The following is an 18510-nucleotide window of genomic DNA, read 5'->3' as shown; positions in this document are numbered from 1 at the left end:
AAAACAGAACTAGTTCAGCATAGGATGGTTCTTAATTATCTTACAGCAGTAACAGGCGGATATTGTGTTACATTGGCAACACAGTACGGCATAAAGTGTTGCACGTATATCACAAATAGCACCGAGGATCCGGTAGAGGTCATAGACCAAAAGATGGACGATATTCTCCAATTGAAGTGGGAATTTCGTCGAAAACACAATCTCACCCTTGCTGCTGTAGGTAATGAGCTGACTGGTTGGGTGTCATGGTTGAACCCGCGAAATTGGTTCTCCGGTTTGGGAGACTGGGCTCAAGGAGTCATAATGGATGTTGGAAAGTTTCTACTATGTATCTTGGGTGTCGTTATATCGATTGGATTGATATTTAGATGCGGGCAGGCTTTAATGAGGTGCAAACAAAGTACAAAAGTGATGAGCTTGAGGAGCGAGGAAACTGTAATTAACCTGGATTTGATTTATGACCCAATGATAGAAACCAGAATGTGATGAAAATGCGATTATACGGTCCGTTTCTTTCACCTGTTTTTCTGCTTTTCTCCAAGATACAAAGACCCCCTTGGACGAGGAAGTTGACGAGACGCTATACAGACAACAGACAAGCACCAAAGAAGAAGATTTGACAACTTTAAATATGGACACTTGATGAACTTTGCCATGGATCCCCAGTTTCCCTAGTATTTTTAAACTCACGCTAGCCCAACATTTTTGTAAATCTGATGGCACTGACAAAGCTTGTTGCTCATGCCTAAGGAGCAAAACAGCGCAAAGAAGACGACTCTCAACAGATACCGAACACAACTTCAACAACAGATGTACATTTCCCTGACATAGAATATCATTGCATTTTTCGTAAGTGTTCTTTATCTTCATCTCTACAACCCTCAGGTAACGACACACATAGACGATAGGGAATACAGGCACAGATATCAGCAACCACATACCTCCCCCATTCATGTATCATCAACTAAAATGTGCATCCCCATTTTGTTACAACCACAGCCGAAATGAGCTCGGTAGAGTTTGACAGCCCATCCACAGACCTGTACCACAGGATAAGAAGGAATTCAAATGTATACTTCGCAATACCTCGAAGCTAGATTTACCACACGTACGGCACGATGATACATGACCCTCCAAACATGGACTCATACACACATGCTTCTACTTTCTCACTAGGTCATACCCTCTTCACACCTACTCCACTCTTCTCCCCTACCCAACCATGGAAATCAATTAACCCCTGACTTACATTTTTCTCCTTAAATGTTTTGTGGCAGTTATTATTGACTGCCAAAGGGTGGACTGTCAAAGTCAGAAAAATGTCTCAATGCACGTTGCCATATTTGCACCGCACACTGGTCCGCGCTGCGCGTGCGTACGCTCTCCCGTGGAGGCGCATACCCGCAATAGCGTGCACTCGCAGGCGCGGTATGCGTATTTACGGTAGAGTTTATGTAGTCGTAGCATGCGACTCATTCGTTACAAATGTTCACAATTAATGTAGTTTATAGATCATGGTCCCTTTGATAGATTCTGAAAGTTTGGTTAAAATACAATGTCCCAGAGCTGAGGAATCCCTCTTTATATCGTACGAAGGGTCTAACAGGAATCATACAGCAGTGTCTGGTACCCATCGGAAGAGTATTTAATTAGCAATATTCCGGTGTTGGTTTGGAGCGTATTAATCGCTCGTGCGAATAGTTATGGACATAAGAAGTTTATGTCCATTTCTATTATTTACACATACTCAGGTATGCGGCGGGAAACCCAGTTTCCCACCCACCTGAGCTGTTGGAAATCGTCACAGCCCACCTGTATGAATCACCCTATGACCTTTTGTTATGATGCAGGGCCGAATTCCTTCGGCCAATGGACAATGGGATTGTAGGACCAGGAGATTGCATTGTGTGTGGGGCATAAATAGGCAGGCCGACCACATCCAGCTCTCACTCTCTCATCAACGGTTATCTGCTGATAGCCGGGAGCTGGATATCGAGGCGCAGGCGATCATACCCTTTGTGCGTAAGTTTCTCTCCGTAATCATTGTCTTTCTGTGAGCCAATCTCTCTCTCTCTCTCTCTATCTCTCTCTCTCTATCTCTCTCTCTCCTCTTTTCTCTTATATCTCTCATAGTATTATAGCATTGTATTGTATTGCATTTAGGTCAGAGTAGTATTGTCTTTTTGTATTTTAGTTCTGTGGTTAGGAAGTCTCTGTTATATTGTAGTGTATCATTTGTACTGTTATCCCCTTTTACAAGTATATTAGATATAATACAGTTAATAGGCTTTGGAACCTAAACCAGTATCTGTGTGTTTTCTATAGTGTTAAGTGTTCACTTGAGCGTCGGTGACGCTCAAGCAGCTTTGTAGTTAGTCAGGTTACACAAGGTTGCACTTACACCCTGTACTCACATTAAGGTATTCTTTGTATTTCTTTGGTATAAGGTTTAAACATTAAGGTATAGCGTTGTGAGCGTCTGCGCCGCTGGTGATCTCCTCGTGGTCTCGAGCGTCCGCTACGCCATAGCGAATCATTACTCTAGTCATAGCCAATAACGTGTCCTGTGATCACTGGGCCGTGAGCGAACGTGACGCTTGAGCGTCTCGCCTACGGCTGAGCGATCGCTACGCCAATAGCGTACCATTACGGTACTTCTTAAGCAAACAGCGTACAGTGTTCTTAGCTTCATAAAGGGTTGTTATACGACAAAGGAATTTAGCATTGTCAAATTCCCCATTTGTGTTTTGGTTTTGGATTGGTTTTGCCAAAACAACCCTATCGTGTTTTGGTTTTGGTTCTGGATCTGGATGATTTTTGAAAAAAACATAAAAACAGCTAAAATCACAGAATTTGGGGGTATTCCTACAGTATTATTAACCTCAATAACATTCATTTCCACTCATTTCTAGCCTATTCTTGTCAGGAACTGGGGCAGAATCCGGAATTGGGGATCAGGTACCAAGTGGTTGACGTTACCCAGAACAGAGGCACGGAGTCTAACACGCCGGGAGGTTTTCACCAGGGAACCCCGCAAGGGGATATGGGCTTCGCGGCTACTGACATGCAGGTTGCGGCCCCCTGTCTGGGTCACTTGATACCTGAACTGGACTAGAGTTATGGTAGAGGTGTTGTATGATAGTCAAGATGTAAACCGCAGGGGTACGCAGGAACAAACAGGAACTGGAGAACGTGGCAGGGTGCACACGGCCAGATGGTACACTGGGGCCGTGGAGATGGAACAACAGCAGGAACTCTAGGAGAGACACAGGAGGTAGCGGCACACGGACGGACTGGGGTGCAGACACTTGGAAACAGGGTAACGGTAGTCAGCAGACTAGGTTCGTCAGCAAGATGGTGAAGCTGGAATTCAATGCAGGAACAAGGCAAACCCACTGGACAGATGAACTGAGACCAGAGAGGAACCAGAGAGCAGAACACCTTATGGAGTAGCTACAACTGGCAAGGCTTCTTGGGATTGAGAGGCTTAAAAGATCAGGCTGGACCAATCAGCTGTGAGCACCAGACAGGCCCCCAGTAATTGATATATCATGCAGCTGCAGTGCAGACTGAGCAGGCTGACAAGCTGAATAGTAGGTTTCAGGTAACCAGTTGTAATTACAGAATGCAGACACCTGTGAAGTCAGTTGCTGAATGCAGGAGCTGAGGCACTGGGAGACAACTATGCAGGAGCTAGCTGTGACCTGTAGTTCCACAAACTGAGGCAAAGGTAAATCATAAGAATAACTAGCAAAACATGAGTAATATGCCCAGGATTATAACAGTACCCCCCCCTGCAGAGGGGTTAAGAACACCAAGAACCAGGCTTATCCAGAAATTCATAGAAGACCTCTTAAGTCTGGGTGCATGAAGAAACCGCTCTGGTACCCAGGTACTCTCTTCCGGACCGTAACCCTTCCAATGTACGAGGAAATGAACTTAACCCCTCCTGAACTTGGAATCTAGAATCTTTTCCACAACAAACTCCTGGTGACCTTGAACCAACACAGCGGCAGGCCTTCTGGAAGAAGGTCTTCTAAATCTCTGGGACACAAATGCTGGTTTCAACAAGGAACAGTGGAAAGTGTTATTGATCTTAAGTGATTCTGGTAAAAGGAGTTGAAAGGCTACTGGATTAATCTGCCTAATAATCCGGAATTGACCAATGAACCTAGGCCCAAATTTTTGAGAGGGCTGGCATAACTTGATGTTTCGTGGGGACAGCCACACCATGTCACCCACTTTAAAAGTACAAGGTCTTCGTCATCTGTCAGCAAATTTTTTGGAACGAACAGAGACTTGTTTGAGTGCATGATGTACTCTCCTCCAAATTTTCCTCAGATGAGCTACAGGATCAAGGGAAGGAGTCTGTTGCTGCAGGATGTCAAAAGCGTTAGACCTAGGATGGAAACCCGAGAGACAAAAGAAGGGTGACATGGATGAGGAAGAGTGACTGGAATTATTATAGGCAAATTCAGCAAATGCCAGATGGTCCACCCAATCGTTATGGTACTTGGAAACATAACAACGGAGATACTGTTCAAGAGACTGGTTCATTCGTTTAGTCTGTCCATTGGATTGTGGATGATAACCAGAGGACAGACTAAGATTAATATCCAAGGCTGAACAGAAAGCTCGCCAGAATCGAGCAATAAACTGAGTTCCTCTGTCAGAGACGATGTCCTGTGGTAATCCATGTAATTTAAAGATATGTTGGATAAACAAGGTTGCCAATTCTCAGGCACTGGGGAGCTTGCGAAGAGGAACAAATTGAGCCATCTTACTGAATCGGTCTACCAAAACCCAAATGGTATTGTACCCTGATGATTTAGGAAGATCAACCGCAAAGTCCATGGAACTGTGGGACCAAGGTCTTGAGGGAACTGCAAGAGGTAGAATATGTCCCATGGGAGCTTTACGAGGAGTTTTAAGTTGAGCACACAATCTCACAAGCAAGAATGAACTCTCTAATGTCTTGGCACATAGAAGGCCACCAAACTGAACGAGACAATAAATCCAGAGTCATAGAAATCCCTGGATGCCCAGAGACTCTTTTTACATGAAATTCAGATAAAACTGCTGTCCTGTACTCTTTAGGGACAAAGAGGAGTCCTGAGGGAGTCCCCATAGGTGCAAGAGACTGTTTGGCTTGAAGCTGGGAGACTAAATCTTGAGCAAGACCAGCATGGATATTGGAAACAGGAATAATTGGTGACAAGGCATCTGCTTTAAGATTCTTTGATCCTGGCCGATAGGAGATCACATAGTTGAATCTAGTGAAGAATAACGCCCATCGTGCCTGTCTTGGATTCAGTCTCTTGGCTGATTCAATATAGGATAGGTTTCTATGGTCAGTGAGGATTGTAATCACGTGTCTCGACCCTTCCAACCAATGCCTCCATTCTTCTAGAGCCCACTTGATAGCAAGCAGTTCATGATTTCCAACATCTTAGTTGGCTTCGGCAGGAGAGAACTTTCTGGACAGAAAAGAGCACGGGTGAAGTTTAGAATCCACAGGATCTTTCTGCGATAGGACTGCTCCCACTCCCACTTCAGAAGCATCCACTTCCATAACAAAAGGCAGGTCAGGATTTGGATGACTAAGAACAGGGGCGGATATAAAGGGTTTTTTTAACTTGAGAAAAGCTTGTAGAGATGAAGGTGACCAATGTGATGGATCCGCAACTTTCTTGGTCAAAGCAACAATAGGTGCAACAATGTCTGAAAATGAACGAATAAATCTTCTGCAATAATTAGCGAATCCAAGAAAGCGTTGTATAGCTTTAAGGTTAGTAGGTTGTGCCCAATCTTGAATTGCTTGAAGCTTCCTGGGATCCATGGAGTACCCTTTAGGAGAGATGATGTAGCCTAGGAATGCGACTTTCTTCACTTCGAATTCACATTTTTCTAACTTGGCATATAGATGGTGCTTTCGGATCTTTTGCAATACCATCTGGACATAGACTCGATGCTGCTCAAGTGACTGTGAATATATCAGGATGTCATCCAAGTAGACCACAACAAATTTTCCTAGGAATTCTCGGAGCACATCATTGATAAAATCTTGTAAGATGGCAGGAGCATTTGACAATCCAAATGGCATAACAAGGTATTCATAATGCCCAGAATGAGTGTTGTAGGCCGTCTTCCACTCGTCACTGGCCTTAATTTGTATGAGGTTATATGCCCCCCGAAGATCAATTTTAGAGATGATTTCCGCCATTCGGAGTTGATCAAACAACACGGAAATTAAAGGCAAAGGATAAGAGTTCTTAACAGTGATCTTGTTGAGTCCTCTATAAATCAATGCATGGACGTAAGGAGCCATCCTTCTTTGCCACAAAGAAGAATCCTGCTCCTACTGGTGATTTTTAGAGACAAATAAACCCTTTGCTTAGGTTCTCCCAAATACAATCCTCCATAGCTTTGGTTTCCGGCAAAGAAAGAGCATATAATCTACCCTTAGGTAATTTATCTTTAGATACCAGACTGATGGCACAGTCATAAGGTCGATGTGGGGGAAGAGTATCCGCCTCTTTCTTGGAGAAGACATCCCCAAATGAATGATATGGAGTCAATAGCCCCTCTGGTATAACTTGAGAGCATCGCACTGGCAAGGACAGACACCTTCCCATACATTCTGTTCCCCACTGTAAGAGTTCCCCTGTCTTCCAGCAGATGGATGGATTATGGGATTTCAACCATGGAAGCCCTAAGGCTATGGAAGCCATGGGGCAATTGACCAGGATGAAACTAATCTTCTCCGAATGCAGAAGACCGGTAGTTAAATGAACAGGAGGAGATTGCTGAGACACTTGCCCACTGAGGAGGGGATTACCGTCAAGGCCACAATTAGTCACAGGAGACTTCATCCTTAGTATAGGAATGTTCCAGGACCGGGCAAAAGAGATATCCATGAAGTTGGCAGCTGCACCACAATCCACGAAAGCCTTGACTGCCACTTGCTGAGTAGGTAGACTAATTTGAACTGGAAGCAAGACTGAATTTTTAGGAGAGATTCCAGCCAGACCCAGGAATAACTCCTCTTTTATCCCTGGGTCTTGTCTTTTCCCGACTTCAGGGGGCAAATATTAGCAAAATGACCCTTTGCTCCACAATATAAGCATAGGCCCATCGATCGCCTACAGGATTTTTCCTGAGCAGAAAGGCGAAAGGCCCCAATCTGCAAGGTTTCACTGGAGTCTTCTTCTTCTTCCAAGGCTGCAGCTGAGGAAGATGATGACCCTTCTCCTTTCTCCATTCTCCGTGTTATGATTCCTGTACTCCAGACCGGAGGAGATCTTATGGCAGGGATCTGAGTACAGGAAAACAAGCTGGTTGTGGGAGCTGGATAGCCTAGTAACCCCTGGCGCCCTAACTCCGTTGTCTCGCCCGTGTAATCAGAAATCCCCTGCGAGACTATGGTTGCTTGAGCCCATGGCAGCCGCGTTCGAAGGGCGGATTATGTCTGCCCAACCCCGATGCCCCCGCAGGTCTTAAAGGGAGACAAGGGGAAGTCCGAGACAGGGTGATAACAAGGGGCCCTCTGACTAAGCAACCAGGCCAGGGGTTACAAGCTAACTAACTAAAACAAAAGGTATGTGCGGACTAGCCGCCAGGAAAAAGGACAACCAAAGATCCACTGATCCGACACTCCTATCCGGCACCGCCGGACACCAGAGTGGATCTGTGGAAGCGGAATCCTCCGCAAAGCTCCAGAACACAATTAAACAAAATAATAAACAGAAGCGGACAAGCCGCAACACACGGCTGCGCCGCGACTCACGACACCACCAGATGTTAAAGGTGCTCGGTCAGACTCCGGGAACGGATGGTAACTTCCGAGTACAGGATCTCTGAGGACAGGAACAACCAAAAGGACCGGGACTGGGAACTCTCTGCAGCAGACACAAGCAAACAGGAAGCTATCACCGGCGTCTGTAAGAAGTCCTGAGGGTGCCTTTATTCAGGCACCCTCCAATCAAGATCCAGACAGGACAATCAAATAGAAATGCCGTGCAGCTTGCATGCTGCACGGCCAGCACATAATCAGGGTAATGAGAATAGACCCAGCAACGGGGAACGCGGCTGAACGTGGCGTCCCCGTTGCTAAGGTCAGAGCGGCTCCGTGCGCCCGGCGTCTTAGCGTTGCCAGGGAGCCGGCGGCTGAACGCGCACGGCGTCCCTGGTTGCTAGGCGCCGGGCCGCACGGCCGAGCGGACCCCGGCGCCTAACAGTACCCCCCCCTTGAGGAGGGGTCAAGGAGCCCCTAAAGCCAGGTTTCCGAGGAAATTCACGAAAAAATGCTTTTTTGAGCTTTGGGGCATGAAGGTCTTCATCCAGGACCCACGACCTTTCCTCTGGCCCATAACCTCTCCAATGCACCAAAAAATAAAGCCGACCCCGGGACAACTTGGAATCGAGAACCTTCTCAACCAAGAACTCTTGCTGACCCTGTACATTAACTGGTGATCTCCCCTGAGATTTTTTACGAGGAAATCTGCTGGACGAAACATATGGTTTAAGCAATGAGCAATGGAAGGTATTTCCGATCCGTAAAGTTTTTGGTAAACGTAACCGGAAAGCAACTGGATTGACTTTTTTGATAATGAGAAATGGTCCAATAAATCTAGGACCCAATCTGGCTGAGGTTTGTCGAAGTTTGATGTTGCGAGTCGACAACCACACCCTGTCTCCTACTTTAAAAGTGCACGGCCGCCGGAGCCTGTCAGAAAATTTTTTTTCCCGGAAAGCTGCTTTTCTGAGAGCCAGGTGCACTTTTTTCCAAATAAGTTTAAGATGAGAGGTCAGGGCCAGAGAGGAGACAGAGGAATGTTGAAAAAATGAATTAGCTCTGGGGTGGAAACCAAAAACTGCAAAAAATGGAGACACATTGGTGGAGGAATGACAGGCATTATTATAAGCAAACTCCGCCAATGGAAGAAACTCAGACCAGTCATTTTGGAGTTTGGCCGAGTACAAACGCAAATATTGTTTTAGAGATTGGTTAACTCGCTCAGTCTGTCCATTGGATTGTGGATGATAGCCGGAGGTTAAAGATAATTTCATTTTTAACGAAGCACAAAAAGACCTCCAAAATTGCGCAATGAATTGTGGACCCCTGTCAGAAACAATATCAGTGGGTAACCCATGGAGTCTGAAAACATGACGGAGGAACAAGACTGCCAATCCCTGGGCAGATGGCAATCGGGGAAGAGCAATAAAATGGGCCATCTTGCTAAAACGGTCCACTACCACCCATATGACTCGGCATCCGGCTGACAGAGGGAGATCCACCACAAAATCCATGGAGATATGCGACCATGGCCTAAGAGGAACTTTCAAGGGCATAAGTTGACCAATAGGCAAAGAACGGGGAACTTTATGCTGTGCACAGACCTGACACGAAAAAACAAACTCTTTAATGTCTTTGGAAAGACCAGGCCACCATACTGAGCGGGATACTAATTCCAAAGTCTTAGCGATTCCCGGATGCCCTGCAACTTTGCTATCATGAAATTCCGCCAAAACAGTTGCTCTCAAAAACTCAGGAACAAAAAGACGACTAGCAGGAGTATTTCCCGGAGCTTGATGTTGAAGCAGTTTTAATTGGGAAAATACATCCTGTGTGAGACCTGCCTGAATGACTGAAGGCGGAAGTATGGGAGTAACAGGACTGTTGTCTTGAACCGGAAGGAAACTGCGTGACAGGGCATCTGCCTTGGTATTCTTGGAACCTGGTCTGAAGGTGATAATGAATTTGAAACGAGTAAAAAATAAAGCCCAACGAGCCTGTCGGGCATTCAGTCGTTTAGCCGATTCAATGTATTGAAGATTTTTGTGATCAGTCAAAACTGAAATGGTGTGGGTAGCTCCTTCAAGCCAATGTCTCCACTCCTCGAAAGCCCATTTAATAGCCAGCAATTCCCGGTTACCAACATCGTAGTTGGATTCTGCAGATGAGAATTTCCTGGACATAAAGGCACAAGGATGTAACTCAAGGGAATCTGGATCCTTCTGAGAAAGGATAGCCCCTACTCCAACCTCCGAGGCATCTACCTCAACAATGAAAGGTAATTCTGGGTTGGGATGTCTAAGGACAGGGGCTGAGACAAAGGCTTGTTTCAAGGCCTGAAAAGATAACTCCGCTTCACATGACCAATTGGTAGGATCTGCTCCCTTCTTAGTAAGTGCCACAATGGGAGCAACTAGGTCAGAGAAAGAGTGAATAAATCTTCTATAGTAGTTTGCAAACCCTAAAAAGCGCTGAATTGCTTTTAAATTGGTGGGTTGCGCCCAACTAAGGATGGCTTGGAGCTTTTTTGGTTCCATTCGGAATCCCCGAGGGGAAATAATGTACCCTAAAAAGGATACTTCCGTGACATGAAATTCACACTTCTCCAGCTTGGCATATAAGTGATTTTCACGTAATCTCTTTAGCACCTGACGCACCTGGGTAACATGTTGTTCCACGGAGTCAGAATATATCAAAATATCGTCTAAATAGACCACGACGAATCTTCCCAGAAACTCACGGAGCACATCATTAATGAGATCCTGGAAAACTGCCGGAGCGTTAGATAGGCCGAATGGCATGACCAGATACTCATAGTGGCCCGACTGAGTACTAAATGCCGTTTTCCACTCATCCCCTGACCTGATTCTGATGAGGTTATATGCTCCTCTAAGATCAATCTTAGAAAAAATAACAGCCGAACGTAGCTGATCAAAGAGGACAGAGATCAGCGGCAGAGGGTAAGTATTCTTTACTGAGATCTTATTCAAAGCTCTAAAGTCAATGCAGGGTCTGAGTGAACCATCCTTCTTCTCTACGAAGAAGAAACCTGCACTTAAAGGGGATTTAGATGGCCTGATAAACCCTTTCCCAAGGCTTTCTTTCACATACTCATTCATGGCCACCGTTTCAGGACCAGACAATGCATATAACCTTCCTTTAGGCAACGTGGCACCAGGAATTAACTCAATGGCACAATCATAAGGCCTATGGGGAGGCAAAATATCCGCATTGCCCTTGGAAAACACATCAACAAAATCCTGGTATTCCCCAGGAATATGTGCGGAACTGGCGGCAGCTACTCGGATAGGAAGCGTAATACATTCTTTATCACAGATGGTACCCCATTGTAGGATCTCCCCAGACTGCCAATTAATGATGGGATTATGAAAGGCCAGCCAAGGATGACCCAGAACCACAGGAACTGCTGGACAATGGGTAAGGAAAAACTCAATTTTTTCAGAATGCAGAGCTCCCACCGAGAGCAAAACAGGAGGTGTACATAGAGAAATAACCCCATTGGATAAAGGACTCCCATCTAAACCATGCATGGTGATACACCTACCCAAGGTTAGCTGAGGAATACCTAAGGCCTTGGCCCATGTTAAATCCATAAAGTTTCCTGCAGCTCCACTGTCCACAAAAGCAGAGACCGAGGAACAGAGGCTGCCATAGGAAACTTTAGCAGGAACCAACAGTGAATTATTTGAGGAGATGAGCTGCAGACCAAAGTGAACCCCCTCACAACTCACTTGGTCAGGAAGTTTCCCAACTTGTTTGGACAACTACGGGCAAAATGTCCCTTACCTCCGCAGTATAAACACAGACCATAATTTTGCCTCCTGGTTCTTTCTTCCGGAGACAATTTGGAGAGACCAATCTGCATAGGCTCCTCTATGTCTACAGGAATGGAAGGAACCCAGGGAGAGGACCCGACAGATGCCCCTTTTTCAGCCCTCCGCTCTCTGAGCCGACGATCTATTTTAATAGATAGCTCCATGAGGTTATCGAGGGTCTCAGGAGCGGGATACTGGAGGAGACTGTCTTTTATAGATTCAGATAAGCCGAGGCGAAACTGACTGCGCAGGGCTGGGTCATTCCAGCCACAGTCGTTCGACCAACGGCGAAACTCCGTACAATAATTCTCTGCGGGATTCCTACCCTGTCTAAGAGCACGCAACTGACTTTCTGCGGACGCCTCTCTATCAGGGTCGTCATACAATAGCCCTAAAGATTTTAAAAAGGCGTCTACAGACGATAAGGCCGGATCGTCTGTCTTTAAACCAAAAGCCCAGGTCTGAGGATCCCCCTGAAGTAGAGAAATAATAATCCCAACCCGCTGAGCCTCTGTACCTGAGGTAACTGGTCTTAAACGAAAATACAGTTTGCAAGATTCTTTAAAATTAAAAAACTGTTTTCTATCCCCAGAAAAACGGTCAGGCAGATGCATTTTTGGTTCAGGGATGACCCTCGGGGAAGTCCGTAACAGATCTTCCTGTGACCTCACCCGGAGGGACAGATCCTGAACCATCTGAGTAAGTTCCTGAATCTGACTAACAAGAAGCTGGCCAGGGTTTGGCCCAACACCGGTGGGATTCATAAGGCCGACAAAAAATCTCCCAACTAAAAAGTGAAAAAATTTACTGTAAGTTTAATCTTTTCTTTTGTTGGCCGGTGATAATGTTATGATTCCTGTACTCCAGACCGGAGGAGATCTTATGGCAGGGATCTGAGTACAGGAAAACAAGCTGGTTGTGGGAGCTGGATAGCCTAGTAACCCCTGGCGCCCTAACTCCGTTGTCTCGCCCGTGTAATCAGAAATCCCCTGCGAGACTATGGTTGCTTGAGCCCATGGCAGCCGCGTTCGAAGGGCGGATTATGTATGCCCAACCCCGATGCCCCCGCAGGTCTTAAAGGGAGACAAGGGGAAGTCCGAGACAGGGTGATAACAAGGGGCCCTCTGACTAAGCAACCAGGCCAGGGGTTACAAGCTAACTAACTAAATCAAAAGGTATGTGCGGACTAGCCGCCAGGAAAAAGGACAACCAAAGATCCACTGATCCGACACTCCTATCCGGCACCGCCGGACACCAGAGTGGATCTGTGGAAGCGGAATCCTCCGCAAAGCTCCAGAACACAATTAAACAAAATAATAAACAGAAGCGGACAAGCCGCAACACACGGCTGCGCCGCGACTCACGACACCACCAGATGTTAAAGGTGCTCGGTCAGACTCCGGGAACGGATGGTAACTTCCGAGTACAGGATCTCTGAGGACAGGAACAACCAAAAGGACCGGGACTGGGAACTCTCTGCAGCAGACACAAGCAAACAGGAAGCTATCACCGGCGTCTGTAAGAAGTCCTGAGGGTGCCTTTATTCAGGCACCCTCCAATCAAGATCCAGACAGGACAATCAAATAGAAATGCCGTGCAGCTTGCATGCTGCACGGCCAGCACATAATCAGGGTAATGAGAATAGACCCAGCAACGGGGAACGCGGCTGAACGTGGCGTCCCCGTTGCTAAGGTCAGAGCGGCTCCGTGCGCCCGGCGTCTTAGCGTTGCCAGGGAGCCGGCGGCTGAACGCGCACGGCGTCCCTGGTTGCTAGGCGCCGGGCCGCACGGCCGAGCGGACCCCGGCGCCTAACACTCCGTTCCCTGATCCGACGATCTACTCGAATTGCTAACTGCATGAGCTTGTCCACGGTTTCAGGAGTAGGATACTGGACAAGGTAGCCTTTAATTTGCTCAGTGAGGACTAAGTGGAACTGACTTCGGAGGGCTGGGTCATTCCAACCACTATCACCTGCCCATCTGTGAAACTCAGTGCAGTATACCTTGGCCATATTTTTTCCATGTCTCAGGACTCGTAAGTGAGCCTCTGCAGAAGCTGCTCGGTCCGGGTCATCATAAAGAATTACAAGGGCACTGAAAAAGGCATCCACTGTGTGCAAGGCGGGATTCTCAGTTTTTAATCCGAACGCCTAGGACTGGGGTTCCCCCTGCAGAGGGAGATGATGATACCTACTCGCTGAGCCTCAGAACCAGATGATAATGGCCGGAGTCTAAAATATAGCTTGCCGCTATCACGGAAATTCTGGAACTGTTTCCGGTCATCTGTGAACGATCGGGAAGATGCAGCTTCGGTTCAGGCCCAGGAGCCCTTCTTGCTACCAATGACCTGCTAGTTTCTTCCTGGGTGGAAACTCAGAGCTTTAGATCTTGCAGTTGCTGGGTCAAATTTTGTATTTGACCAGCCAAGATTTGAGCTGGATTTTGCTGTGACGGGTCCATGCCCAGGAAGTGGTGGGCCAGTTATAATGTCAGGAACTGGTGCAGGATACGGAATTGGGGATCAGGTACCAAGTGGTTGACGTTACCCAGAACAGAGGCACGGAGTCTAACACGCCGGGAGGTTTTCACCGGGGAACCCCGTAAGGGGATATGGGCTTCGCAGCTCCCGACGTGCTGGTCGCGTCCCCCTGTCTGGGTCACTTGATACCTGAACTGGACTAGAGTTATGGTAGAGGTGTTGTATGATAGTCAAGATGTATATGACAAACCGCAGGGGTACGCAGGAACAAACAGGAACTGGAGAAGGTGACAGTGTGCACACGGCCAGATGGTACACTGGGGCCGTGGAGATGGAACAACAGCAGGAACTCTAGGAGAGACATAGGAGGTAGCGGCACATGGACGAACTGGGGTGCAGACACTTGGAAACAGGGTAACGGTAGTCGGCAGACTAGGTTCGTCAGCAAGATGGTGAAGCTGGAATTCAATGCAGGAACAAGGCAAACCCACTGGACAGATGAACTGAGACCAGAGAGGAACCAGAGAGCAGAACACCTTATGGAGTAGCTATAACTGGCAAGGCTTCTTGGGATTGAGAGGCTTAAAAGAACAGGCTGGACCAAACAGCTGTGAGCACCAGACAGGCCCCCAGTAATTGATATATCATGCAGCTGCAGTGCAGACTGAGCAGGCTGACAAGCTGAATAGTAGGTTTCAGGTAACCAGCTGTAATTACAGAATGCAGACACCTGTGAAGTAAGTTGCTGAATGCATAAGCTTAGGCACGGGGAGACAACTATGCAGGAGCTAGCTGTGACCTGTAGTTCCACAAACTGAGGCAAAGGTAAATCATAAGAATAACTAGCAAAACATGCGTAATATGCCCAGGATTATAACAATTCTGAACACCTCACAATGGGGGTAATTCTGAGTTGATCGTTAGCAGTTGGGCAAAACCATGTGCACTGCAGGGGAGGCAGATATAAGATGTGCAGAGAGAGATAGATTTGGGTGTGGTGAGTTAAATCTGCAATCTAAATTGCAGTGTAAAAGTAAAGCAGCCAGTATTTACCCTGCACAGAAACAAAATAACCCACCCAAATCTAACTCTCTCTGCAATTGTTATATCTGCCTCCCCTGCAGTGCACATGGTTTTGCCCAACTGCTAAAAAATTTCCTGCTGCGATCAACTTGGAATTACCCCCAATATTGTTTAGGCCAAAAGGTTGCACCGAGGTGGCTGTATGACTAAGCTAAGTGACACAAGTGTGCGGCACAAACACCTGGCCCATCTATGAGTGGCACCGCAGTGGCAGACAGGATGGCAGATTTAAAAAATAGGCCCCAAATAGCACATTATGCAAAGAAGAAAAAGAATTGCAATGAGGTTGCTGTATGACGAAGCTAAGCAACACAAGTATGTGGCACAAGCACCTTGCCCATCTACGAGTGGCACTGCAGTGTCAGACAGGATGGCACTTTAAAAACTAGTCCCCAAACATCACATGATGCAAAGAAGAAAAACAAGTGCACCGAGGTTGCTGTATGACTAAGCTAAGCGACACAACTACCTGGCCCATCTAGTAGTGACGTGCAGTGGCTTAATGTCGAAAGTGGCCCGCAATTTTTCAGTCCACTGACAGCATCTCTTGCACGCCTCTGTCCTTTTTAAAAAAGCTGCAATTAGTGGACGTATACGGCAGTACCCCTGGACTAATACAGCAGTAACCCATGACTTATACGGCAATGTCAGACAGGATGGCCCTTTAAAAAACCATGCCCCAAACAGCACATGATGCAAAGATGAAAAAGAGGTGCACCAAGGTTGCTTTATGACTAAGCTAAGCGACACAAGTGTGCGGCACAAACACCTGGCCCATCTAGGAGTGGCACTGCAGTGGCAGACAGGATGGCAGATATAAAAAAGGCCCCAAACAGCACATCATGCAAAGATGTAAAAGAGGTGCAATGAGGTAGCTGTATGACTAAGCTAAGCAACACAAACAATTGTCCCATCTAGGAGTGGCACTGCAGTGTCAGACAGGAGGGCAGATATAAAAAAGGCCCCAAACAGCACATGATGCAAAGATGAAAAAGAGGTGCAATGAGGTAGCTGTATGACTAAGCTAAGCGACACAAACAATTGGTCCATCTAGGAGTGGCATTGCCGTGTCAGACAGGATGGCACTTAAAAAAAAATAGTACCCAAAGAGCACATCATACCAAAAAGTAAAAGAGGGCAATGAGGTAGCTGTATGACTAAGCTAAGCGACACAAGTGTGTGGCACAAACAGCTGGCCCATCTAGGGTTGGCACTGCAGTCCCTCTGCACTAATGGTGGATACCGGACGCATGTCTAACACCAGCATAGTTGTTATGGCCTCAGTAATCCGCTTTGTAACGGTATATATTTATACGGCAGTATCACTGGAATTATATGGCAGTAACACTGGACATATATGGCAGGATCACTGGATTGGACTTATACGCCAGTACCACTGGAATTATACGGCAGGATCACTGGACTTATACGGAAGTACTGCTGGACATATACGGCAGTATCAATGGACATATATAGCAGTATCACTGGACATATACGGCAGTATCACTGGATGGACTTATATGCCAGTACCACTGGAATTATAAGGCAGGATCACTGGACTTATACACCAGTGCCACTGGAATTATACGGCAGGATCACTGGATTTATACGGCAGTACCGCGGCTGGACATATGCGGCAGTATCAATGGACATATACAGCAGTATCACTGGATATATACGGCAGTATCACTGGACATATACAGCAGCACAGGGACACCACCACTGGACTGATGCAGGACAACACAGCACCACTGCAATGGACTGGACTTAGACAGCAGCACTGAACTTATGGCCGCAGAGGACTCCAACCACTGTGACTGGACAGATGCAGCATAAGACACTACCACTGAGGACACTGAGGACGGAGACACGTCCTCTCTCTACACTCTCCAATGCCAGAGTGAAAATGGCGGGGACGCGCTGCTCCTTATATGGAATCCAAACCCCGCAAGAATCCGACAGTGGGATGATGACGCTTTGCCTCGTTCTGGTTTCCGAGTCAGGCGGGAAAACCCGAGCCTGACTCGGATCCGGGCTTGTGATGTGAAGTCCAGGGGGGTTCGGTTCTCTGAGAACCGAATCTGCTCATCTCTATTAAAATAGCAATAAAGCACTTATAGATTATTTTAGATATTGTTGCCATAATCATGAGTTTGAAAATTGTCTATTATTGATTATTTTAGGTATTGTAGTCATAATAATGATATTGGAATACAACAATAGGGATGTATATTTTAAACCTTTGATTGACATATGTTTTAGACAAATCTGGTATATAAGACTGTATGACTTGTATATGATATTAGCTTGAAAATCTAACTTTGCTTGCTCTGTACGGAGGTGCATAATAAATCTTAAGGATAGTTCATTGTGTACCATTATTCTTGAATAACAGTGACTATGATATTCAACAAAATGAAATCATTATTTAATTTTCCCAACAAAGCTTGGGTGCCTGATACTTCTCAAATGATTTAATAAATCTAGAGTTATGTCTATTTTGTTTTCTATGACTGTAAGCATTACTGCCCCGAAAGCTACTTTTTTTTCCCCAAAATGAAGTCAGTACCATACTGTATGTAATATTTGCATCATTTTAGAATCTAAATATAGTTATGAACAACAGCAAAAAACAAAGGAGGAAATTAGGAGCACGATTACTTTACTGGTTTTTTACGAGTTTATCCCCAAGTTCTCCTTCATGCTACTACCAAACCAAATTGATAACATCATACAGATGTAGGCATGCTCATCTTTGCCATCAATTGTCTTATCCACGGCAAAGCAGGCATGACTAGTCTGCCCGCGACTATGACAAGCGCAGGCATAGGCATGCGCACAGCCATAGGAATAAATGGGCAGTGTACGTAGTCACAGCTCAGTGTACTAAGGTGCACCAGTGGCTTGGTTCAGCATGTGTGCCTGTGCGGCTGCACCGCAGGTAAGATGACCGTGGATACATCTGTATAATATCTGAAGCCAATTGGCTGCTGATTGGAGGAACCCTTATGCTGGAACCCTTACGCTCCTTCCCTGCAAGCAACTCTTCACATTTTAAACAAGGGATTTTACATCTAGCATTATGAATAACACATCCCTAGCTTTCTATAAAGCATGGGAACACTAGATTTCAAATTTTATGTCCATACCCTACACGTCTGAGTTTCTGCTCCTGATGTTCAATGACCAGTCCTCCTGTTCCTCGATTATTACTCCCCCATCCCATCAAACTTTTCTCCCCATACCCTCCCTCATATACTGTAGACTGTCACTCTGACAACATCATTCTCCACTTACATTATTCTAACACAACAATAT

The sequence above is a fragment of the Pseudophryne corroboree genome, chromosome 2 (assembly GCF_028390025.1).
Source record: "Pseudophryne corroboree isolate aPseCor3 chromosome 2, aPseCor3.hap2, whole genome shotgun sequence".
Taxonomy (NCBI): Eukaryota; Metazoa; Chordata; class Amphibia; order Anura; family Myobatrachidae; genus Pseudophryne; species Pseudophryne corroboree.
The sequence above is the reverse complement of the archived record's forward strand: the minus strand, read 5'-3'. Positions refer to the sequence as shown.